The 25,406-nt window shown below is 45.3% G+C and overlaps 1 long non-coding RNA gene across 2 annotated transcripts; it reads left to right on the top strand.

Annotated features, from left to right (window-relative positions):
* Window positions 1-15,772: 15,772 nt before the first annotated feature.
* On the top strand, window positions 15,773-24,527 carry LOC128325034 (uncharacterized). Of its 2 annotated transcripts, none has more exons than XR_008307232.1 (4): window positions 15,773-15,970; window positions 22,116-22,224; window positions 23,359-23,473; window positions 24,196-24,527. It is a non-coding gene; the product is annotated as an uncharacterized LOC128325034 (long non-coding RNA). The 2 variants fall into 2 exon arrangements; XR_008307233.1 differs by having other exon boundaries at window positions 15,773-15,976.
* Window positions 24,528-25,406: the final 879 nt, after the last annotated feature.

The following is a 25,406-nucleotide window of genomic DNA, read 5'->3' as shown; positions in this document are numbered from 1 at the left end:
TGAATAGGGATTTGAACTCAGGTCTCTTTGGTCCTAGTCCAACACTCTAACCACTACACCATGCTGTAACTTAGTGAACCCCTGCTAACTGAGGAAGGAGACGCCTTTTAAAGTGGTGATTCTTTTATATTTAGCATGGGGGAAAGAACTGTTCCTATCCAGGCCCAGCACAGCATCCCTCCAGTGATTGTTGCTGATGTCTACCTTCTCTTTCTTTTTAGACTGTGATCCCTTTTGGGACAGGGAACCATCTTCTTTATTATTATTTTATTTTTCTATGTCAACTGCTTTGAGCACATTTGTTGAAAAGCATTATATAAATATCCATAATAATACTTGTAGTGGTGATAGTAGTAGCACTTGCTTAGCACAAATAAGGTCCCAGGTTCAATCGTTGGCATCTCCAGGTAGGTCTGGGAAAGACTCCTGTCTGAAACCTTGGAAAGCTGCTGCCAGTCAGAGTAGATTATACTGAGCTAGATGGACTGATGGCCTGACTCAGTATAAGGCAGATTCCTATGTTTCTATGAGAAGCTGAAATTGTGATACAAGTGGTCCTCGTTATCCACATTATCCTCATTCTCAGCTGTAACCGCGGATAACAAAACCATGGATAACAAGACCTTAAGTCAATGGCAATTGAGGGGTTAGTTTCCTGGAGGGTAAAAAGGGCAAAAAAAGCAACAAAAAGCAGAAATAAGTGAAATAAAGTACAGTGTTATGCTCTCCAGGTGTCCAGAAATGCTCCCCCTCCAAATTTCACTGATTTTCTGTGAAAAACCACAGGGAATTTTATTTTATTTGTTAAACTAAAGGCCACAAAAATGGCTTCTTTGAGCAAAATGGTTGCTGGAAATGACCTCAGAGATCATTTCCGGCCACCCAAGAACTGTGGATAGGTGAATTTAACCCATTAAAAAACTGTGCATAACGAGGTTGGGTCTCCATTGCCCGACTGCAGATACGTGAACCCGCAGTTGCTGGGACCATGGATAACAAGGGCCACCTGGGTTCTGCCTAGATTGAGGCCTATACTAAGAGTGAGCTAAAACCCAAGTTCTTTTCTACCACCTTCAGCATCAAGGACTTCCATACTGAAAAGAAAACCTTACATAATTTAACATTATGTTTAAATAACTGCTAATATAGTACATGGCCTTTGATGCCCCTTTTGAGCGACTGTCTGGGCTCAGGGCAGGTCAGATCCCCTCATCACCTCACCCTAGTTACACTACTGGAAGGAATGGCATTTGAAAAGACCAAGAACACATGACAGCAATGACACTCCACAAGGTTTCAAAACAATGATTTCTCATCATTCCCAGTTATTGTGGTGCGCAGCAATCCCCGGCATCAATTTAGAATCTGTGCTGCTGGGCAACTGATAGAAGATTTTAAAGGTGCTGTTCCTCTCTAGTCTGTTCTGCACCAATCTGGGGATGTAGCCCCCATCCCTCCCCCCCCTCCCCCGCCACCCCAGGATGGCAGCTCCTGTGAGTAAGTGGCCCATCTGTCTTCTTTGGGACATTAACTGTGATGATTTGTCAGATGCAGGAGAGTGACAGACTTGTGCAAATTACCCAGAGGAGGGGCGGGCTGAGTTGCTGTGCTTATTCAATCTGGAACAACCCTGACCTGCTGACAAAGGCAGAGTTATTTTTAAAAAGCCACAAGTCAGCAGAATTCTCCTTCGCAGCTTTTGCTCCTGCTGCTGCCGCCGTTTGCTGCTGGCATAAATTAGCCCTTGGAAACTGATAGCAGCCAAATGGATAATGGCCCCAAATGGGGGTGCATGAGAAGCTTTCTGAATCAGCGCCCTCTTCTCCTCCTCCTTGCCTCTCGGGGTCACTTATCACAGGCAGCAAAAGTGTGCCATGCTTGACCTTCCTCATAAGCTCCTTTCCAGGGAGAGCAGTGTCGTGAAGCAAATGCCTCCGTCATCTGCCACTTGCTTCTGAGGATTCGCATCTTGCTTCCCAGAAACACATACAGACTGCTTTCTTTTCACCCGGCCAGAGCCCTTTTCAAGCTGATATTAGGATCCTTCCTGTTTGGGAATTCAAGGTGCTTTGCATGTTGCGAGACTCCTCCATGTAAGGGAGTCTAACTTGCTGGGAACTTGTTTTATCCCAATCAAAAGCCCCCTTGTTCTGAAACAAACACCTTCTGCACATTGCCAGGGTATTGTATGGACATATTATAATCATGTGCTCTTTTCCTCTTTTCTACATAGTTTTTATTGTCTAACACAAACAATATAAGCTTTATTAAATAGAGGTGTGGTATAAATGGCTCTTCTTGGAGAAGGGGAAGAAGTTTACACATAAAAAGGCTTGTATCAAAAGAATAACTTTTCATCACAAAAGGCTTGCATCAAAATAAATGCATAAATTAAAACACATCTTCTTTGAAAATAAACAATCAGTAATAATAAATAATCAAGTCTTGAAAAACCCTTTCTTGCTCATAGTCTGAAAAGACACTTGAAACAATATTTTGTCCCCCAAAGATGCAAGCTCTTCCTGACATCTCAAAAAGCTTTCTTAAAAAGATAAAGTACAATTCAAAGCTGTTGTTTCTAGTCTCAAAAGAGACTGACCCCATCTTAAAACAGGTGAACAGTCCACTCTGCTTCTTTAAAAGTATCTTTACCTTTGCAAGTCCATTTTCTCAGCCAGCCAGAGGCTGAGAAAACGGACTTGCAAAATTGGCTGACTACCTGGTCAGCTCATTATTAAAAGTTCCTTCTGTGTGTGCTCTGGAGCACTTCACCTAAATGGAATACGTTCACTCCATCTGCCTTTCCTATTCAAAGCAACCTGTTTAGCTTTTGTTATTTAGTCCTTGGAATGTTGATCTGTGTGGAGACAGGAGTATTGTTTTCATTAGTTATGTTCTTTCTCCTCATTAAGGTCAGACTGGTCTCTTATCAATGGCAGTCTTGGAGGAAACTGATTATCTAGACCAGGGCTTCTCAACGTATCTGGGTCCCCAGATGTTATTGGACTTCAACTCCCATAATCCCCAGCCCCAGCGGCCTTTGGTTGGGAATTATGGGAGCTGAAGTCCAATTACATCTGGGGACCCACACATTGAGAAGCCCTGATCTAGACCCATTTCAAACTGGCTTTAGAACAGGCTATGGAGTTGAGACAGCCTTGGTCGGCCTGATGGATGACCTTTACCGGGGAATCGACAGAGGAAGTGTGACTCTGCTGGTTCTTCTGGATCTCTCGGCGGCGTTCGATACCATCGACCATGGTATCCTTCTGGATCGCCTGGGGGAGTTGGGGATAGGGGGCACTGCTTCGCAGTGATTCCGTCCCTATCTCTCGGGCAGATTCCAGATGGTGGAGCTTGGTGACAGTTGTTCCTCAAAATGGGAGCTGTTATATGGAGTCCCTCAGGGCTCCATTCTGTCACCAATGCTTTTTAACATCTACATGAAACCGCTGGGTGAGGTCATCAGGAGGTCTGGTGCTGGGTGTTATCAGTATGTTGATGACACCCAAATCTACTTCTCCTTTTCATCCCCAGGAAATGGCACTCATTCTCTAAATGCCTGCCTACAGGCAGTAATGGGCTGGATGAGGGAGAACAAATTGAAGCTGAATCCAAGCAAGACAGAGGTGCTCATTGTGGGGGCTCAGAATCTGAGGGGTGAGTTAGATCTTCCTGTGCTGGATGGGGTTACACTCCCCCAGAAGGAGCAGGTCCGTAGCTTGGGAGTACTCCTGGACCCAGGCCTCACCCTGGTATCTCAGGTGGAGGCCATGGCCAGGAGTGCTTTCTATCAGCTCCGGCTGATTCGACAGCTGCGCCCATTCCTCAAAGAGGATGACCTCAAAACAGTGGTGCATCAGCTGGTAACCTCCCGGCTTGACTATTGCAATGCGCTCTACGTGGGGCTGCCTTTGTACGTAGTCCGGAAACTTCAGTTAGTTCAGAATGCGGCAGCCAGATTGGTCTCTGGGGCAACCCGGAGAGACCATATGATGCCTGTTTTAAAACAGTTACACTGGCTGCCAATATGTTTCCGGGCAAAATACAAAGTGCTGGTTATTACCTTTAAAGCCCTGAATGTCTTGGGTCCAAGATATCTTAGAGAGCGCCTTCTTTTACATGATCCCCACCGCACGTTAAGGTCATCTGGGGAGGTCCGTCTCCAGTTGTCACCGGTTCGTTTGGTGACGACTCAGAGGCGGGCCTTCTCTGTAGCTGCTCCTGGACTGTGGAATGCACTCCCAGCGGAAATTCGTAATCTTGATTCTTTGCTGTCCTTCAAGAGAGCCCTTAAAACCTGTCTGTTTGGCCTGGCCTTTCAGGGTTTTTAATTAGTTTTAATTGTTTTAATACCTGGTTTTCAGGGTTTTAATTGTTTTGATAGTTTAATTGTTTTTTAAGTTGTTTTAAATTGGTGTTTATATTTGTATCTCTGTTTTAATTGTTTTTAATGTTTTCTGTTTTAATTGTAAACCGCCCTGAGCCATTCGGAAGGGCGGTATATAAATCAAATAAATAAATAAATAAATAAATAAATAATATAAGGCCTTGATACGTGTACCGAGAAACTGCTGAACCGTTCGTATGCATTAAGGTTTTTCTTTCCAGCCTCCAAGCAGCTCTGGCAAAAAAAAAAGAGAGAGAGAGAGAGGCTCCTCTCATATCAAGCAAGAAGGCCAAATTAGTCTAGAATTGTGTTTATCCATGACAGCATCTCTGGGATCAGCCCTAGTAGTCGCTAGGGATAGGGCTGGTTCATATGACCATGGCAATGTCTGGTAAACAAGACCCAGAGACCCCGACAGTGCATGAGCTCCCACGGAGTATGTTGTGTAAACTCCGGATTTTTTTTAACCAATCCTCAGGTGGCACTTTAAAAATCCAACATTTAAACTGAGCTCAATAATCCAGCATTTGATCTTGAGTTTTCAGTGTTGGTTAATGGTGGATTTCTGTGGCATCACCTGGCTCAGTGAAAAAGCCCCGGGATCTCCCTAGTCCCTATCTTTAGGCTGCAATGTTGCATGGGGAAAGGGCTGTAAAATAAAGTTGTGCCCTTGAGTCGGCCTCGACTCCTGGCAGTGGCAACACCACAGAGCCATGTGGGTGAAAAAGCATCTGTTTTGCTTGTAGAAGATCCCAGGTTTAGTCCCTGGCATTTCTTGGCAGGGCTGGGGAGTACCCATCTGAAACCCTGGGGGGCCACTGCTGGTCAGTGTAGACAGTACTGAGCTGGATGGACCAATAGTCTGACTCCATGTACGGTGTACGGCAGCATTGTCTCTGTAGGTTTTCCCCTGCAAGGCGAATTCCAACTAGGCTGCAAGAGGTGGGAGTTTAACTGAGAAAATGGTGTGAGAGACAAGCAACATTTACAGTTTGTATATCTAAATTGTGTATGGCTCTGTTTCTTCCTCTTCTATTGCACCTTATTTTTTTTTTTAAAAAATTGTAAGTGCCTTGAATTGTTGTAAGTTGCCTTTTAAATAAAGGAGGAATATAGATCTTTTAAATGAAATAATCCTCTTTCTCCCCTAACACTGTCACTGCCTATGTCTTCCCTACTCCTAGCATTCCTTGTCCTGAAGCATCTGGCTAGAATAATCTCAGCTTCAGCCAATGGAAAATATCTGATACGACGTGTGGTGGAAGGTATGGTGCCGGTTGAGCTTGAGAAAGGCCAGGCCTCCCCAAGTGTCCAATAACGGCAGCCGTGGTGCTTGCACATATCTTCTTCTCCTCACTCCATCGAGAGGCACTGTTTTCCAGTAAAGGTTCCTGTGCATGTAATAGCTACTGTACAGAAGTGGTACATCAGATGTAGATCCTTTAGCTTCAAAGTGAGTCAAAAGTGGAATAAAGACAGAAGCTCCACATAGCATTTAACAGAAGGCTCTATGAGCCAACAATGACCATTCCCATGACCAAGATCCTTTTGGATAAATTTTACTCACAAGTAATTTCCATTCAGCAAAGGTCATTTCTAATGTCAATTAAAAGGTTTCTGTCATCTAAGCCATTTTATTGCTTCAGTTAATTATGGATTGCCTCTTATTTAGTCAGTGCCTGTTCGGGCTGGGAGGGTGGGGGGAATTTCTAGTTTGCTGGTATTCCCCCTCCCCTGGTTTTTCTTTTACAGTGTTCAAGCTAATATGGATGCAATTGTTGCTTCTTCCATGACAGAGGCACTCTGACAAGAGAAGTTTCTCAACTTCTTCCTGTTAAGTCCAAATCAGACTTAACATGGAACTACATCAGAGGCATTTGTGGATTCTGGTAAATCACAGGTAGAGTGCTGATGTGACATTCATGTCATGTTTGCAAGGATACTGAACAATGGCAGGATGCCCATCATGAGATAGATTCTGGACTCCTGACCAGGGCCTGTTCCAATGATAACATATGGCATACATGCAATGGCTTTTTCAAAGTGATTTTGTGAGCATATGCGTAAGGAAAAGGTACACTGGAAATGGGCTATATGCATAACATTTCTAGGAATACGAATATGACGAATATTTATATACTGCTTTGCAACAAAAGTTACCAAAGCAGTTTACATAGATATAAATAAATAAATGAATAAAATGGTTCTCATACCCCTGCTAACTTGGCAAAGAGGCACCTTTTAATGTGGTGATTCTCTTTATTTTGCAGGGGGAGAGTAACCGGCCCTATCCATCCCCAGCATAGTACTTCCAGTGACCGTTGCTGGTGTCTAACTTATGTTTCTTTTTAGATTGTGAGCCCTTTGGGGACAGGGATCCATTTTATTTATTTGTTATTTCTCTGTGTAAACCGCCCTGAGCCATTTTTGGAAGGGCGGTATAGAAATCTAATAAATAAATAAATAAATAAATAAATAAATAAATAAATTTCTTATGGGTTTTCTAGGATGTTTTTCACACAGGGTTTTTAGCTCGCATTTCCTCCGGAATGGAGGGTGTGTGTTCACATATCGGCTAGATTTACCCTGAAGTCCCTATGAGCTATCAGAGCATTTCACGCACAGTTCAGGTTTTTCATTGCATGTTAGAGCGTCGCCTGGTTTATATCCAGGGATTTAAAAAATCCACTTTTTGTGTCACTTTTGGCGGGGGAGGGGGCAATTTTGAATTCACAGTAAAGCCTCACAGTAAGCTCATGGTAAAGCCTGCTGTGTGAAAAATGTCCAGGAGCGGCACTTTCATGAGGTGAGATGAGGCCATTGCCTCAGGCAGCAGTTTATTAGGGTGGCAAGTTGCATCCCACCGTCATGGGAGCAGCTCTTCAGGATCAACTTGACGTTTTCAAGTTTTGCCTCTCTTGTTCCAGTCCTCACAAGAAGCACAAGGAAAGGAGGCTGCTGGCAACCTTCTCGCCTCCCTGCTCTACTTTCAAAGCTTTGCCTTTTGAAAGGGGGCAGGCCCCAACTAGGGCCATGGAGTAAAACAGCATTTTGCTCCTCACCTCAGGTACCACAATGCCTTGGGTTGCCCCTGGGGTGTCCTCTTGTTGCACTCCAATTTCAGTGTAAGGAAAAAATCTACGTGGAAAGAAGCCGTGGAAAATGGAATTGCATTAACAAAGGGCCTTCCCAGATGATAATTTCTCAGCACAAAAATATGCTCACATGATGGAATTATTGCAGGAGATCCAAATGTCTTCTCTCCAAGTTGTCACCCATCTGCTGCTGAAGCAACTGGTTGTTCCTCAGAAAGACTCAGAAAGGAAGGTTCTCTTTCCTCAGTATCATGCCTGATTTGTAGAGAGACCTCATTGACACAACAACAAAACACAGGATCAGTTGCTGATCCCCTACCCCATCCCCCCACCAGCTAGTGTTTCCATTGCAAGTGAAAGTTCTGTGGTTGTATAACAGGCACCCACTAAGAGTGTCAAGAGAGATAACTCTTTCTCCTACCATCTGAGTACCTTTTCAACATATATTGGGCAGCTTCCAATCTAAGTTTGTTATGACTAAGTCCCATTAAAATGCATGGAACTTAAGTTAGTCGTGAGTAAGTTGTCTAATGTTTATTGATTGCAATTGTGCTTAGTTATGACTAACTAGTCTGGATGTTTCTCATTATTATTAATCTCTGGAGACTGAGCACTCCCTTGCTATACAATCAAGCTCAGGAAAGCTTATCCGTCCTTTTAGATGGAGGTGGGTGGCAAACACAAGCAAAGCTACCCCTCCCTCATGTGGCAATGATCTCATTATTATCTGACTCTTCTTTTAAAAAAGGAAAACAGTATTGTGCATTTCACATGCACAAACGTGCACACACGCACACATTCCTACGAGAAGGGCTGGAGCAAGGCATATCTGCCCTGGATTTTTTTATTTTTTTTTAAAAGAGCCTTGTCCATTTCACTTCCTTGCTTGGTAAAACTGACAAAAGATTTAGGATTCATAGGGAGGCATTGCCCCCCTCTTTAGTTATATTGTATGCTATAGAGACTTGCTGGAGGATAATGTGCAAAACATAATGATGATTTAAAGCACCAGGACCATACTTTGCAGGAAAGAGTGGATAAGTATTCCTGCTCTGGAATTATAAACATAAGCCACAATCCAGCAAAAGTCAGTCACAACTAAATCCCACTAAAATTAATGACTTGGGACTTAGTTGTTTCTTCATAATTCACCCCCACCCCATACATTATTACAAAGATATTCCTGTCTATTAGCACACTAATACATAGGTATTACCTATAACATTTTGAAAATTAAATTGAATGCAAGTAACAGCAATCATGTCCCTTCCAGCATCCTGATTCTTAAGAAATAATTATCAGGGCCCATATATTATGAATACTGTTGATCCTTCTATGGTCAGTCTACAGGTATTTATTTGCTTTACCATCTCCAATACTTTGGATAGCCATTTATCTTTATAGACCTGACAGTCTTTTCCCAGTACTTACTAGCAAGCCTGATTGATTATAAGGGGATTTAGTTGCAACTAGCATTTACTGGATGGTGCCCATAATTCTTGATTCATTATTGTTCTGACCAATGTAGTATGATTACCTATTTCTGCCTGGATATCCCCAAAGGAGAAGGCATGGCAGCAAATTCCTTCTTCTGTTGGCTTATGGATTCACTGACTTGGCATATCCACATCTGAATTATTCTTTCCTGGCACCAGCAGAGTCCCAAGATAGTCTCCATGAAGCATAACCAGATATAAACTCATATCAGTCACCAGAATATATAACAGAACCCTGATTCTATCACGTGAACAAAAAATAGACTATACATTTCATTAATAGTTACAATTATATGTTTGGAATGCTTTAGACATGTTAATAGAAGATCTAGCTATCTGTGTAGCGGAATGTAGCTACTGGGGAAAGATGGAGAAGTCTTTGAGATGTCAGTATGCCCAAATCTGGTATGATGTGGGAGCAGTTTCCCTTTCAATGCTTAATAGTGGTGCTTCATCCAGTTTGGGGGGAAAGAGGAAAGGAGACCCACTTAAAGAGCAAAATCCAGAGGCAAAATTAGCCGGACTGTTGCTCAGTGGGGATTTGAGCCGATATCTTCCTGGTCCAAATCCAAGCTTGTGGCTGTAGTTGCATAGATGGGAGAATGGTTTTTAAATGAGTTTTATGAATATTTTAAATTGTTTTATTTTTAATTGTGAACCACCCTGAACCATTTTTGTATGAACAATATATAAATAATTTTTTAAAAAAAATTTCAGCAGATGTGTGACTTTCCAAATAAGCCAGTTCGAAAGAGTATTAAAAAAAAAAAATTCAGCAGATGTGTGACTTTCCAAATAAGCCAGTTCGAAAGAGTATCTGCTGGCACATGGCAGGGATGTGGATGTGCCAAGAATTCACCCAACCTGACATGACTAAGGGATGTTCCAATGCATTGCCGGGATGTCCTTGAATTGTGTAAGAGGGGGATTCATCTGAATCGCCCTCTACATGTACTACAAAACACTTGTTGGAAAAAAGTTTGGGAGCATGTGTACAGGGGCGATTCAGATGACCCCCCTTCTCACACAGTTAAGGGGCACCCTACCTCTCATGACATCAGGACCGCCATGCTTTCAGCACATCCCTGCCCTGATTGCATGATGGGGCCAGCGATATTCCGAAGCAGCCCAATCACAATACCACAGTGATGGGGAAAGCTCTGTCTAGTGGATTTCCCCTCTCTGTTAAAGGTGCAGGAGCTCGTTCTGGCTCTGATCACCTTACAGCTGAATGATAAAGTGTTAGGCCAATTCCACATTAAAGGCATGTGCTCATCTTGTTCCAGGATATCCATATCATGCTCACTCTGTGCTGACCACAAGCGCTCCTTCCTGTTTATTGTCTAGATGTGAATTACTGCCCACTTACTGATGCTTTTATTATTTCCTTCCAAAGAACCAGCACATTAGGTTGTGTTCTTGGAAAGACTGGCAGCAAGGAACAAATATATACTGTATTAGCTGTGAACCAGCACTGTTTCTTCACTGCTCTTGTTTTCTCTCAAAAATTATTTTGCTTGCCTTGATCTCCTCCATTGCTTTCCAAGTATCAGTGGAAATCCTGGCCATAAGAGGAAGGTAATAGTTTGACTCCCCTCCAGTAGGCTTTTAAGTGCAGCAAGGTGCCTAATTTTTCAATATGATTGTCTTGCCACTGTGCTTCGTGGTCAGACTATAAAGTGGTGTGTGGCCACCCTGCTTACAGTTAGACATGCACTGAAATACTTGCTTAAATCAGGGATTTATTTATTTTATTTTATTTTATTTATTTTTTACATTTTATATCCCGCTCTACCTCCAAGGAGCTCAGAGCGGTGTACTACATACTTAGGTTTCTCCTCACAACAACAACCCTGTGAAGTAGGTTAGGTTGAGAGAGAGTGACTGGCCCAGAGTCACCCAGCTAGTTTCATGGCTGAATGGGGATTTGAACTTGGGTCTCCCCGGTCCTAGCCCGGCACTCTAGCCACTACACCACGCTGGCTGGATTTAGAGCACATTCACACGTGGCTCTTATTTAAGACATCATCAAGTGCATCAGGGCACCCAATTCTGCACTACATATATGGAGCATAAACAGAGCAATCGTAAACATGTTTACTCAGAGGTAAGTTCCAGCAGGATAGTAAGTGACTTTAGGATTGCAGCATAGGTCTCTTTCTGAGCCTTTCCTAAGCAATTTCTATTTGCTGTAGGCAGCAATCAAAGGCATTTCCTGGGCAGTAAGTCTCACTGGATGTAGCAGCTGCTAGCATGATGCACAGCCTTCCATTGCTGAAAGGTGGCCTGTGGAGGACTGTGGGTGCCCAAGCAGACTTCAGCATCCCTACCTGAAGGCTGCTGTCTGTAGCAGTCTGGATGCAGAGGGGAAGGGGGACAATTTCTTTTGTCTTTCCTCTCCCTCCCCAAGGTCTTTCCAGTTGAAGAAATCTGTTCCCGAGGGCTGTGGGGCCTCAGGAATAGATTTCTACAACTGTAAAGTGCTTTGGGAGGGAGAGGAAAGGAGAGAGGCTGGGAGACCTTCAGGAACAGATTTCTACAACTGGAAAGAGCTTTGGGAGGGAGAAGAGAGAGAAAAATCACTTTCCCTCCTATTCTGCTCTTGGACCACTGCAGAAAGTAACATTCAGCCTGCGGATGCTGAAGGCTGCTTACACACAGTGCAGCCCTCCTTCTGATGATGGAGGGTTATGCATCGTGTTGGCCAATGAGACTTCTGGATAAATATGTGCAGGGCCAGGCTGCAAACTATGCACACCTCCTAGAAGGCAAGTCCCATTCTTTCTAAATGCTTCAATGTAAGGTATGAAGCTCTGTTCGCACAATATGCTCAACACATGCACAGTGGTACACTTTTTATCTGTACCCTACATTTGAGGAACGCTGTATCCACATTAACTTTTTTAAATGAACATATACAGTCATTCACACAAACAAACACATGTACATGTGTACCTGCATGGACATATAGTGTGATATCTGAATAAGGCTTCAGTGTTTATTTTTGGAGTGTGAATTTCAAAATTTGACCCAACTTTGTCTGGGACCTTGCACAGTAGTTTAGCATGCTTAGCATATGAAGAAGCCTGCACTGGCTTACTCAAAGGTAAGCAACTAGAGGCCTATCTCCAACCCTTCCACAGCTCTACAAGGTAATTGAGAAGGTGGTGGCCCCCCAGCTCCAGACAGTCCTGGAGGAAACTGTTTATCTAGACCCATTTCAAACTGGCTTTTGAGCAGGCTATGGGATAGAGACTGCCTTGGCCAGCCTAATGGGTGATTTCTAATTAGGAATAGAGGGAGTGTGATTCTGTTGGTCCTTTTGGATCTCTCAGCAGCTTTAAATACTATCAACCATAGTATCCTCCTGGAGTGCCTGAGGGGGTTGGGGGTGGAACATTCCACTCCTATCTCTTGGGCAGATTCCAGGTGGTGTTCCTTGGAGATTGTTGCTCTTCAAAATGCTAACTATTATATGGCGTCCCTCAGGGCTCCGTGCTGTCTCCATCGCTTTTTAACATCTACATGAAACCGCTGGGAGAGATCATCAGGAGTTTTGGTGCAGGGTACTATATGCTGATGACACTCAGATATATTTCTCCATGTCAGCATTATCAGGAGAAGTCATAACCTCCTTAAATGTCTGCCTGGAGGCAGTGATGGGTTGGATGAGGGATAACAAACTGAGGCTGAATCCAAATAAGACAGAGATACTTATTGTCACCTTGAGTGGCACAGTGGGGAAATGCTTGACTAACAAGCAGAAGGTTGCCGGTTCAAATCCCCGCTGGTACTATATACCACTGGGCTCTGTGGGCCCCAGGAGTTGAAATCGACTTGATGGCACACTTTACCTTTACTTTACTTATTGTGCAGCATCAGAACTCAGGAGACAGTTTTGATTTGCCTGTTCTGCATGGGGTCTCACTTCCCCAGAAGGAACAGATACACAGTTTGGGAGTGCTTCTGAATCCAAACCTCTCCCTGGTGTCTCAGGTTGAGGCGGTGGCCAGAAGTGCTTTCTATCAGCTTCAGCTGATATGCCAGCAGCATCCATTTCTTGAGATAAATTACCTCAGGACAGTTGTACATATGCTGGTCACCTCCAGATATGACTACAAAGCACTCTATGTGGGGCTTTGTATATAGTCTGGAAACTGCAGTTGGTACAGAATGTGGCAGCCAGGTTGGTCTCTGGGTCATCTCGGAGAGACCACATTACTCCTATACTAAAAGAACTACACCAGCTACCAATATGTTTCTGGGCAAAATGCAAGGTGCTGGTTATAACCTATAAATCCCTAAGCAGCTTAGGTCCTAGGTATTTAAGACAATGAGGCTATTCCCACGATCAGCTGAAATTGGACTAGGGGAGCCTAGCCCGATTTCAGATGATTGTGGGAGCCACCGGGCTCGCAGCTGAGCCCGGTTGCCTCCCGGCAGTAAACCCACCTAAGTACCCCTCCCCTTAAACCCAGTCTGCAGAGCGAGCGCTCTGAAAACCCAGTTTTTCAGATCGTGAGTAGCTGTGGCGCAATTCCGTGCCGGGGCTACTCACGAATAGGCCCCCAGAGGGGAGGTGAAAAGCCGCCTCCCAGCTCTGGGGGTCTCTCCAGTATGCCCTGAATGATACTGGAGCTTCTGGGGGCTTCCGCGATACTGGAGCGGCCCCCAAACATCTCAGCCCCCACCAGTTCCATCACAGAGCCAGCAATCGTGTGGGCAGCCGATCCGGCCGCCCAGGGCTCCCGTCCTGCTCGTGTGCGGGGAGAGCGGGCTTAGTCCACTCTCCCCGCTTCCCTTCCCAAACTGGGTCTCACTGATCGTGAGACCTGGCTCATTGTCTTCTTCGCCATGAGGCTTTTCAGACAACAGGCTTTACCCCAGGTTTACCGCAAGGCTTTACTGTGAGTTCAGGGCACAACAGATACTACAACACAAAAAGAGGGGGTTTTCTTTAACCCCAGACATAATTCAGGCTAGGTTGTAATACAGTGAGGGGAAACCGGAATTGTGTGTGAAGTGCTCTCTGAAATATTGCACAGGCTTTGGGGTAAATCTGGCCAATATGTGAATGCACACCCACCCTTTCAAAGTAAAGTTGCAGTAAAGTCACCATCTGAAAAAGCTCCATGAGCCCCATCGCTCACTGAGATCAGCTGGAGAGATGTATCTGCAGTTGCCACCAGCTCGTCTGGTGGCTACTCAGGTCTGGGCCTTCATGGTTGCTGCCCCAAGACTCTGGAATGTGCTCCCTGCTGAAATAAGAGCCTCCCCCTTGCTGACAACTTTGAAAAAGTCCCTAAAGATTAATTTTTCACCCAAGCATTTTAACTGGACTGGGGTTTTAAATTCTTTTAAGGCTTTCATTTTTGTTTTCATTTGCTTTATGATGTTATAAACTGCCCAGAGACTGAAGTTTGGGGCGGTCTACAAATTCAATAAATAAATAAATAAATACTTGCCGGGCCAGGCATAGAGCATCTGCACCTCTAGTTTGGCCCAGCCTTTTCCTCCAGCCTACCGCCATTGTTTTCTTGCTGGCCGCCTGCCAGAACTTACTTTACCACCTGCCCACCAGCCACCTCTGCTGCCTGCTCCCACTGGTGCAGCTCTACTGGCCAGCTGCCTCATCCCGCCACGTGGCTCCACCAACCGGCTGCCTCCTCCTGCTGGTGCGACTTCACCCACCACGCCACTCCACCAGGCAGCAGCCTCCTCCCACCAGCGTGGCTTTGCCTCCTCATCCCACCGGCACAGCTCCACCAGCAGGCCGCCTCCGCCGGCCACCGTGGCTGTTTTCTTCACCATCCCCATGGCTATCTGGCAGCTCTCTGAACTCTCGTGAGAGCTGCCATGCATGGGATTAGCCAAGGGTACATCTTGGAGAATTAAATATATAGATGATTCATCCAGTAATTTAAGTATCAGTAATCAATCATGCAGTATGCTCATTTTGTCCCCCTTACATAGGTCCTGTGCCTTATATAATACCTACATGAGAGGCCATAATTCAGTAGGGCAGAGGTTCCTAACCATGGATCCCCAGATGTGCTTGGACTACAGCTGCCATCATTCCCAGACACAATGGCCAATGGTAATTGTAGTCCAACAATAAGTTGGACTACAATGGGAATCCCTTCAGTAGGGGAAGCTTTCCCATCAGGCAAGAATCCTGCAGTTGAGATTTCTCTGATTACTCCATGTTAAGAGAAAGTTTCAGTGTCACATTGCTCTCTGTTATGAAGGAAACTTAAAAAAGACTCCTGGCACAAGCTCTGGGGCTGGCCACCCTAGGTATATCTCTTAAATGTGGGGGGTTTCCTACTGTAGCATGGAAGAGAAAGGCTGTCCCACAGAGTTTCTTGTAAAGGGTTTTGTAACAGGAATAAACCTTGCTGTTCAGCATACCAGGCAGTGAAACAGTGAAATCTTGAATACCAGGTTCTTCTGACATAAGACCAAGGGTAGCCACAAACCAGTTAACCCTGCCATGCAGCCCCAGCAGAGTCAAAGGCAAGTTGTTGTAGAGCTGGCTTGATCCTTTCTGCTAACATCACATCACATCAGATCACCTCTAGGTGTAATTCTCTGCCTGTGTTTGTCTGTGGATTTTACCAGGCGAGCAAGGAGAGTTCAAACGTCCCCAGAGTGGCTGCTTTTCTACACAAGTTACAGAAGGTCCTTGGACCTCATGAGCAGCTGGTGTGGAGCTGTAATTACCTTAATTAGCTTTGGGATTGCATTCCATCCCAGTGCCAATTTCGTTTCTACAGTAACCAGACTGAGAGGTGTGTGTGTGCCCCAGCAGGAGAAAGCTTTTCCTCTTGCCTGGAAGGAAGATCTGAAAGATTATAAAAGAAACAACCTGGGTGCTGATGCCAAGCTCCTGCTTTTGAATGCTGTTTCACAATATTGGTCCAAGCGAGCTGCCCCCTCGGTGAACACAGAACAATTCTGTGCCAGACGATCAGCAAGTATTGCTTCCTGTAAATGTACAGCAGCTACTTGATTGGGTTTCGTCAGCCATTTGTGGGGGGAAAGGCATGTGGGATACCCAAGGTCAATGGTAGAGCCTGTCTATCTAGCAAGTAAGGTTGCCAGCTTTTTTCTTCTTCTGGAGGGCTCCCATGTATTTAACAACCACACAAGAGGCAGGCATTCAACATTCTTTGCTCAGCATGGATTGCAGTAGGATAAAAGGTTGCTAAGTCTGTTTCTGACAGGGCACCTGTACCCTTTGTGTTCTGAAGAACCAAGTCAAGCAGAAGTGAAAAGTGATGACTTTCTAAGGCGAACTGACATGTTAAAAATTAACAAGTCACTATTTCAGTATCCATCTGAAAGTTCTCAAAAAAAACCACGTATGTGAGAATCAGGGGCATAGCTAGGGGAGAGGGAGCCCATGTTCACCTCTCTGCCTGGCAACCACTCTGAGTGAGGGAGATGATGAAGAAAATAGGGAGGGTTGGAGCTGGGGGGCCCTCAGGAGCTGGGGTGCCTGGGTTCTTTGAACCCATCCACTCAGTTATAACTATACCCCTGGTGAGAATATTAATCTTCTAACCAAAATATGCAGCTTGCCAGTAAAATTATCCTTAGTAAATATAGGAAGTTGGTTGATGTAATACCAATTGTTGTTGTTTTTTAAAGATCCAGAAGGAGCAAGAAAATTACAGACCTGTTAGCTTAATGTTTGACCTGGGTAAATTGCTAGAAAGCATTAGTAAAGCTAGAATTATCAAGCAGATAGAAGAACAAGTCTTGCTGAAGAAGAATCAGAATGGCTTCTGGAAAAGGAAGCCCGGCCTCATCAAACTTAAGTTTTTTTAAAAAATGTGTCAACAAATATGTAGATAGGGATGAACTGGCAGTCATTTAAACATTAGATTTCTAAAGAGCTTTTGACAATAATTCAGTCATTCTAAAACTGTCTATGCTTACCCAGGTAAAGAAGGAAGAGGAACTTGTCAACTAGCCCCATCCCCTGGTGCTGATGTGCTCTGTGGCCATGCCCACTGCTCTTCCCAAGTTCAACATTTATCTGAAGAGGGCAGCACTGGAGCCAAGGATGTGATTTAGAAGTATAAAATGTTGCACGTTGGGGCAAAAAAACCCCAACCCATCATAACTTCATACATACATTGATGGAATGTGACCTGGTAACCCAGAGCAAAGAGACACCTGTTAAAGTGGTGATTCTCTTATATTTAGCATGGGGGGGAGCAACTGGCCCTATCCAACCCAAGCACAGCATCCCTCCAGTGGCTGTCGCTGGTGTTTACCTTATGTTTCTTTTTAGATTGTGAGACCTTTAGGGTCAGGGGACCATCTTATTTATGTGTTTGTTTTTTCTTTGTAAACCGCTTGGAGAACTTTGGTTGAAGAGCGGTATATAAATATCAATAGTAGTAGTAGTACTAGTAGTAGTAATTACTAACTGGGAGAGAGATCTTGAGATTGTGGTAGATTTCTCAATAAAAACAGGGGGGGCAGGGGGGGCAGGTGCCCCGGGCGCCATCTTTTCTGGTCACGTGGGGGGCGCCGCCATGAACAATTTTTTTTAAAAAAAAATTAAATTTTTTGTTAATACAAATGTTTCCTGCTCAGTGCAGCAGCGCTGCAGCAGTCAAGGGAGCACGTCGGTGCCCCCTTCCCCATGAGCGGTCCCTTCCGCGCCGCCTGCGCCCCCCCCCATTGCTTTGCTGGCGCCTGGCAGCCAGTCAGTGGCCTGGCTTGGCGGCGGCGGCGGGCGCTTGTGAGGAAAAACCTAAGTATAATGTAGTATGTTGGGGGGCTGGCGGGGGGGGCACAGTGGGGGGGCGCCATTTCAGTGCTTGCCCCGGGCGCCGTTTTCCCTAGTTACGCCTCTGGGACTGGTTTGTTTTATCCAGACATTGAGTCCTTCCCAAGGACCTGGGATGGCTGAATTTGATTGTCAATTGTTATAGATATCGTCGCAGAATATAGGCTGTTCCCAGTAAAGCTGCTTTTTGTAATTGGCTGATGGTGATTTCTGTGGCCCCTATGGTGTTGAGGTGCTCTTCAAGGTCTTTTGGAACTGCACCCAGGGCGCCAATTACCACTGGGATTATTTGGGTCTTCTTCTGCCACAGCCTTTCAATTTCAATTTGTAGATCTTTGTATTTGGTGATTTTTTCTATTTCTTTTTCTTCTATTCTGCTGTCCCCTGGTATTGCTATCTCGATTATTTTAACTTGTTTTTCTTTCTTCTCGACTACAGTTATATCTGGTGTATTGTGTGGCAGATGTTTGTCTGTTTGTAGTCGGAAGTCCCATAATATTTTTACATCTTCATTTTCTACCACTTTTTCAATTTTATGGTCCCACCAATTTTTGGCTACAGGTAGCTTGTATTTTTTGCAGATGTTCCAGTGTATCATCCCTGCTACCTTGTCATGCCTTTGTTTGTAGTCAGTCTGTGCAATCTTTTTACAACAGCTGATTAGGTGGTCCATGGTTTCATCTGCTTCTTTACAAAGGCGGCACTTGCTGTTTGTTGTGGATTTTTCAACTTTTGCTCTTATTGCATTTGTTCTTAGTGCCTGTTCTTGCGCAGCCAGTATTAAACCCTCTGTTTCTTTCTTCAAGTAACCATTCTTAAGCCATTGCCAGGTCTTGGTGATGTCTGATTTTCCACTTACATTGTGCAAATATTGACCATGCAGGGGCTTATTTTTCCATTTTTCTGCTCATAGGAACATCAGACCATTGGTCTATCTAGCTCAGTATTGTCTTCACAGACTGGCAGCGGCTTCTCCAAGGTTGCAGGCAGGAATCTCTCTCAGCCCTATCTTGGAGAAGCCAGGGAGGGAACTTGAAACCTTCTGCTCTTCCCAGAGCGGCTTCATCCCCTGAGGGGAAGATCTTGCAGTGCTCACACATCAAGTCTCCCATTCATATGCAACCAGGGCAGACCCTGCTTAGCTATGGGGACAAGTCATGCTTGCTACCACAAGACCAGCTCTCCTCTCCTAAAGATAGGAACATAGGAAGCTGCCATATACTGAGTCAGACCATTGGTCTATCTAGCTCAGTATTGTCTTCACAGACTGGCAGCGGCTTCTCCAAGGTTGCAGGCAGGAATCTCTCTCAGCCTTATCTTGAAGAAGCCAGAGATGGAACTTGAAACCTTCTGCTCTTCCCAGAGCGGCTCCATCCCCTGAGGGGAATATCTTACAGTGCTCACACATCAAGTCTCCCGTTCATATGCAACCAGGGCAGACCCTGCTTAGCTAAGGGGACAAATCATGCTTGCTATCACAAGACCAGCTCCCCTCTGCTTGTTTCTTGACTTGTTCTTTCTTGTAGGCCTGCTTTCTTTCATTGGTGTTGAATAGTTTCACGTTATTGACCATTTGAAGTGCATCTTCTTCACTGTCCCTTATATATTCTTCAAGGCCTCTTTTCTCCTCCTCTACTGTTTGATGGACTTGCAGCATTCCTCTTCCACCTGAGCTGCGAGGGAGGTAGAGCCTATCTACATCACTGCGGGGGTGCAGAGCATGATTGATGGTCATGATTTTCCTGGTCTTACGATCTAGCGTCTCTAGCTCTGCCTGGGTCCAGTCTATTATTCCTGCAGTGTATCTGATAATAGGTATAGCCCAGGTGTTTATGGCTTGTATGGTGTTCCCGCCATTGAGTTTGGACTTGAGGATTTTTCTAACTCTCCTGATGTATTCACTTCCAATTTTTCTTTTAACTTCAGTGTGTGCAATATTACTATTATTATTATTATTAATTCAATTTCTATACTGCCCTTCCAAAAATGGCACAGAGAAATAATAAATAAATAAGATGGATCCCTGTCCCCAAAGGGCTCGCAATCTAAAAAGAAACACAAGATAGACACCAGCAACAGTCAGTGGGGGTACTGTGCTGGGGGTGCATAGGGCCAGTTACTCTCCCCCTGCTAAATAAAGAGAAATAAAGATGTAGGATATCCTCTGATGTAGGCTAGGCTGATAGAGATTATCTGGGCCAAGTCAGCTTCATGGCCTTGCAGCAATTTGAACATACTGTCCCTGTCCATACGCAACACTATAACCCCCACAGTTTTAGGCAGAGTGAGGCAGTTGCTACTAAAGAGCAGGAAACTGTCCATTCATTTCATTTCATAATATGGTTTAGTGTGGGGAGCAAGGTGTGCTGCCAGAATGGCTGGCTCTTTATCTGAATTCTATAGCCTTATTCAGACATTGCATTGTATACATGTATAGGTGTCTGCACCCCAAGGCTGTCCCTAGGGGTGTGCAGGGCCCAGGACAAATCGGTGTGTGTGCAGGGTCCTTTAAAAGAGAGGTGCAGGACTGGCCATTTAAGTTCCAAGTGGCCTGGGCAGGGGCAGGCGCCCATACAGGCCATTTGGAACTTAAATGGCCAGTTCCGTGCCTCTTACCCATGCCTTTTAAAACTGAAATGGCCCACACTGTGCTTCTCAGCTGAGAGGTGCCCACGTGGACCACATGGAATGCAAACCAGCAGCACAATCGATCCTGTCTCCCTCCCACAGGCTTGATTGCCACCCCAGGCCCCACCCCATCACCCCTCCATCATCTGGGGCATATGTGGCAGCGGGGAGATTTTTGCTGGGAGTCTCCCCACCACGGCTGGCCCAGCAGCACAGCTCCTGCTGCTGCAGCTGCTCTGCTCTCCCACCTAGCTGAGCCCCCATGGCGCACTCTGCTCAGCTGTGTGCAGTGGCAACTCTGGGTGGATGTGCACCTCTCTGGGCAAACACCAACTTTGCCCAGAGAGGAGAACAGCCCAGCAGGAGCCACCACTACCAGTAACCACTGCACCACTGCATGGAACCGCTGCACAGAGCTGCCACTGCACAGAGCACACTGTGGAGGCCTAGCTGTGTCAGAAGGCAGCTGCTGCAGTGGGAGTCATGCTTCGGGGTCAGCCATGGTAGGAAGACTCCAAGCATTAATCTCCACCTCCTGGTGATCCTTCTGAGGTGCCACCACCACTTCACCTCTCTGGGCCATGTAGCCAGGGTGCCCCAGATGGGGAGGGGCGATGATCCGAGGCCCAGGCAATTGCCCCAATTCTCCCTCCCCTAAGGACAGGCCTGCTGAACATAGGTACATGTGTGCATGTGAATATCTGTTCATGCATTCATTTAAACACTGAACCTGGGTTCAGGCCCCCTCAAATGCAGGGTACCAACAGGGTACCAACCAGTGTGCAGGGTATCAAATGCAGGGTACCAACCAGTGTGTGTGTGTTGAATTGAATATAATGTGTGAATAACTCTATGTGCGTACAAATCTGTACATGCTTATACTATACAACTGGCTCTATCCACCCCCAGCACAATACCCCTTCAGTGACTGTTGCTGGTGTCTATCTTATGTTTCTTTTTAGATTGTGAGCCCTTTGCGAACAGAGATCCATCTTATTTATTTATTATTTCTCTATGTTAACCACTTTGGACACTTTTGTTAAAAAGCGGTATATAAATATTTGTTGTTGTTGTACACAGATTGTGTGTGCATTGAACATAATGTGTGAATAGGGCTTATGAGAATCAACAATGGCAAACAGCAGCCACCCACAGGGTCACTCTGTCTCAGACAAAAACATGCCTACTTCTGCAGTTACTTCAAAGAGGAACCAGGTGCGTGTGTTTGAATAAAACAAGAGAGGCAGATGTCAGGGCTGGATACAGCCCAAAAGAGTGTCTCATGTGAAGAGCCACAGCTGCCGCTCTCCTCTGTCCCAGGTGGGACAGCTGACTGTAGTGGGCAGGGTCAGTTGTATCTCACATCTGGAGGCAGAGAGGTTCAGGTTGGAGGTGCATCATTTGGTTCACCAGTTATACGGGGATAATTGTACTAAAAGCAGCAGTAGCACAACATTGTAGCTAGGATATGACCAGTTTTTCTTTCTTGGACCATTCAAGGGGAATGAGCAGTATTCCTCACCCCATCCCAAAGAAGAATCACGAGCTTCCTATGGTTCACGAGCTTCCTAAAAGTTCCTTTTATTCAAACACATGCACCTGGTTCCTCTTTGAATTAACTGCAGAAGTAGGCATGTTTTGGATTTACCTGATTAACTGAGAATTTGAATGAGTTGTCTTGTTTCTCCCTCTGTTTTAAGATTCTCAACAAGAAGCCAGAACTTAGTTTGGACCAGGGAGTGAAATTTGATGTTTGCACACGCAGGAAGCCGGCCAGAAAAAAAGTTGATAACCCTACAGGAGAGGCAGGTATGACGCTAGTCCTTCCAGCTGATATATTTCTACAAAGATTAATTTAAGGAGCTTAGGGGGAGGCAAGGCCATTTCAATGGTCTCTTGTAAGCCTGCCCTCAACAAGCTTCTAGTGTTTGTAGGCATAGAAATGGCTGGCAGATGCAAATATTTTCCCCTGTACCTTCCTGTATACAATGCAAGCATTAGCCAGGACAGAGAACAAGTCTTTAAGACCCAGTTCACATGGTCCTCTTAAGCATGATGAGACAACATAGATTGACTTGACTAATGGTGTCGTTCAGCCTGCACCCAAACTAGTCCCATGATAGCTTCATCCTATGTCCAGATCACAGATGAACGCACACACATAACATACTGCTGCTGCAGGATCACTTCACACAATAACAGCTTGGACTTTGCAATCCAAAATGAGTTCCTTTTGCTACTTTATGTGGAAAACAGACCAATGATGTGCTGGCTGAAGTGTGTTTTCCATTGTGTAAGGAGGGAGGGATGATTTCCTGTGAACCCACCTTCCCCCTGAAGCTGCCTGCATCTCTTGAAAATATGTCCCACTCCTTGAGGGTCCCAAGATGAAAAGAAGATTGCAGCCCCCCCTCCAAAGCCCCTCTCCCTTGTGTAATGATGGAAAATGCTCTTCCACCAGCGTGTCAGTAGCCTAGATGTTGAGCAGTGTGGTTTAGGAATAGTACCAATGAAATAGGTTCAGTCAGATAATATGCAATTAAGTTCTACTTCCTTGTGCTATCCAGAATGAAAAGGACAAGGTGTTCATTGCATACTGGAGCCTATGACCTGGCCTGCAAGTTTAGCCACCCCTTTGGGGCCAGAGTGAGACATGGAAACTGGCTCTAAACTCCTACTTAAACCTGAGTACTCATTACTGTGTAGTTCAGAATCTGCTAATGGGTAATTGTTTGAATCGTCCCCCACTCCCCACCCACTGGCTTCTCTCCGACAGCCACATTCCCAGCTCCCCCTTTTCCTGGCTCCAAGAATTTTCCAGAGACAAAATGTAGCCAGTCGCCTGTTGAGTTGGGAGAGGTTGAGTTACGTCCACAGAGGCCAGTGGGAGTGTTTAGTCTGGGATGCTCATAAAGGACTGAACTGTGCTCTATGCCTCTGCAGATGCACTAAGGAACTGAGGGCCGCTTGGTGAAGGCCCTGGATCACAGAGAAAGACTTGTTTTTGTTCTCAGCCAGCCTGTAACTCCTTCGTAAGCGTCACTCCACTCTGTGTTAGGTACTGTGCAAAACTCGGCGTCTGAGGGTTTCGACATGGGTGTTAACTTTATACATTTTGCTAACTCCGGCAGTTAAATAAATATCTGGTGCCATACTGACTTCCAGGCAGCCTTTGGATTTGAGAGCATGGAGACCAGGGGAGGGGTGGTTACATTGTTTCATTGTGTGATTTCTAACGTATTAGCAGAGCTGAGAGAATCACCAGCTTCTAATTATGCTTTGACTATTTGGGGGGTTGGGAATTTTTGTTTTTTGGTGGCATTCACAAATTTCTTCCCCAGCTGGAGTTGGGTAAGTAAAATTGGTCACATCTTCAGAGATCAAGTGCTTATTCTGTTGGCAATTAAAAATCCAGGTCTCCATGCATGTTCTGCTATCAGGTATTTGGGAAACGTTGATCTATATGCTGTTAAAAAACTAGGGGATGAAAGCTGCAGCCTCTCCAAGGGAAAGTCTTAGAAAAACCAAACATTTAGTTGCTGCACATATTAGTATGAGTGCTGCCTTGAGCTAAGGGGCCAAGCTACATAAACATTGTTGTGCCCTTCAGATGGGTAGCCTACTGTAGGCAATTTTTAAAGGGGCCACTTGAAACAGTGTGGGAGGTTTTTAAAATCCAGGTGTTTACATGCATCAGTGTGCAGCAATGGGGTTGAAAACAATGTATGGACAATGCAGCTTTGTTGGTCCTCACTGATTCGGTCTCTTGTGTTCATATAGGAGAGAGCCACATCATCCTGGCATTTCCTCCACTCAGGCACATGAGTGGCATGGAACGTGAACTCCATGCTGCTGCCATAGTAGTGACTCCTCTGCAGCACCTGCCCATGTAGTGAAACAAGTTTTACTTCCTCCAACAAACAAATTGTATATGTACATGTTTGCAGTTTGCATAGATAAGATGTAGAAAGTATTTGCAACACTGGCAAGATGTTTTTTAGAAGCTCAGTTCTGCTATATAATTTGGCCTAAGAATTAAGTCCTAAGGCTGCTGTGCTCTGTGTACTTCTCCTGTGGCCCCTTAAAGACTACCTCATTTATTGTGATGTGAATATAAATGTATTAATCTTTGTTGTTTTTGCTGCATCAGACTGACACCCAAGAGTAAGTCCCATCAAACCCAGTGACACTTCTGAATAGACATGCATAGGATTACTCTGTTAAGTCTCACAACAGGTTGGTTGTAAAACCAAAGACTGTGGAATCAGTGAACCCAAATCCTGGCTCACTGATGCCACAGAACAGTCATGTCCCTTCATTATTTGGGAGCCTAACAGCACGCCTCCCCCAAACATGTATTTCAACTCATTAAGATTGTTCTAACTACCAGATGGGTGGGGTGGTGAGTGGGCAGTGGGGAAGGCTTGTTTTACTCACTTCCCCCCCAGACAACCGAGTTCTGCTTTTGGGAGTGTGAACCACATATGTTCCTGCAGCGCTGAACTCCAGAGGCCGGGATGCACATCCCGGCCCCCGGAGATCCTACAATGCACCACACATTGTGGGGATTTTCCCCCCCCCCAGCAACTGGTGGGCATCTTTCAGTGCTTCAGCACTGGCTACAAGCAGCTGGCACTGTCACACGATCAAATAAATGTGGTTACGGGAACACTTGCTCCCTTAACCTCATTTAAGAGGCGGGCTCCCCAAGTGGGTTTGCTGCTGGTGTGCCACCAGGAGCCAGTTGACTACTGTGGGTTCCCATGGGCAGCCAAGTCCAGGCTTTGATGCCCTAGCCTGGTTGTGGCTGCTCATGAGAACAGCCTCATTCACTAGCTGCAATTGCAGTAACATATGTTAATACTCTGTCCAGCTGGGGACTGTGAACTGCCTTATACATGGGCAGGGGAGGGGTATCAATGGTGATCTGAATTAACTGCTGTAGCTCACACAGCGACTGGCGTGAGTCTGTCTAAGCAGTGAGCTCACAT

This window comes from Hemicordylus capensis, chromosome 4 (genome assembly GCF_027244095.1).
Source record: "Hemicordylus capensis ecotype Gifberg chromosome 4, rHemCap1.1.pri, whole genome shotgun sequence".
In the NCBI taxonomy this organism is placed as follows: domain Eukaryota; kingdom Metazoa; phylum Chordata; class Lepidosauria; order Squamata; family Cordylidae; genus Hemicordylus; species Hemicordylus capensis.
This window is presented reverse-complemented; position numbering and strand designations above follow the sequence as displayed.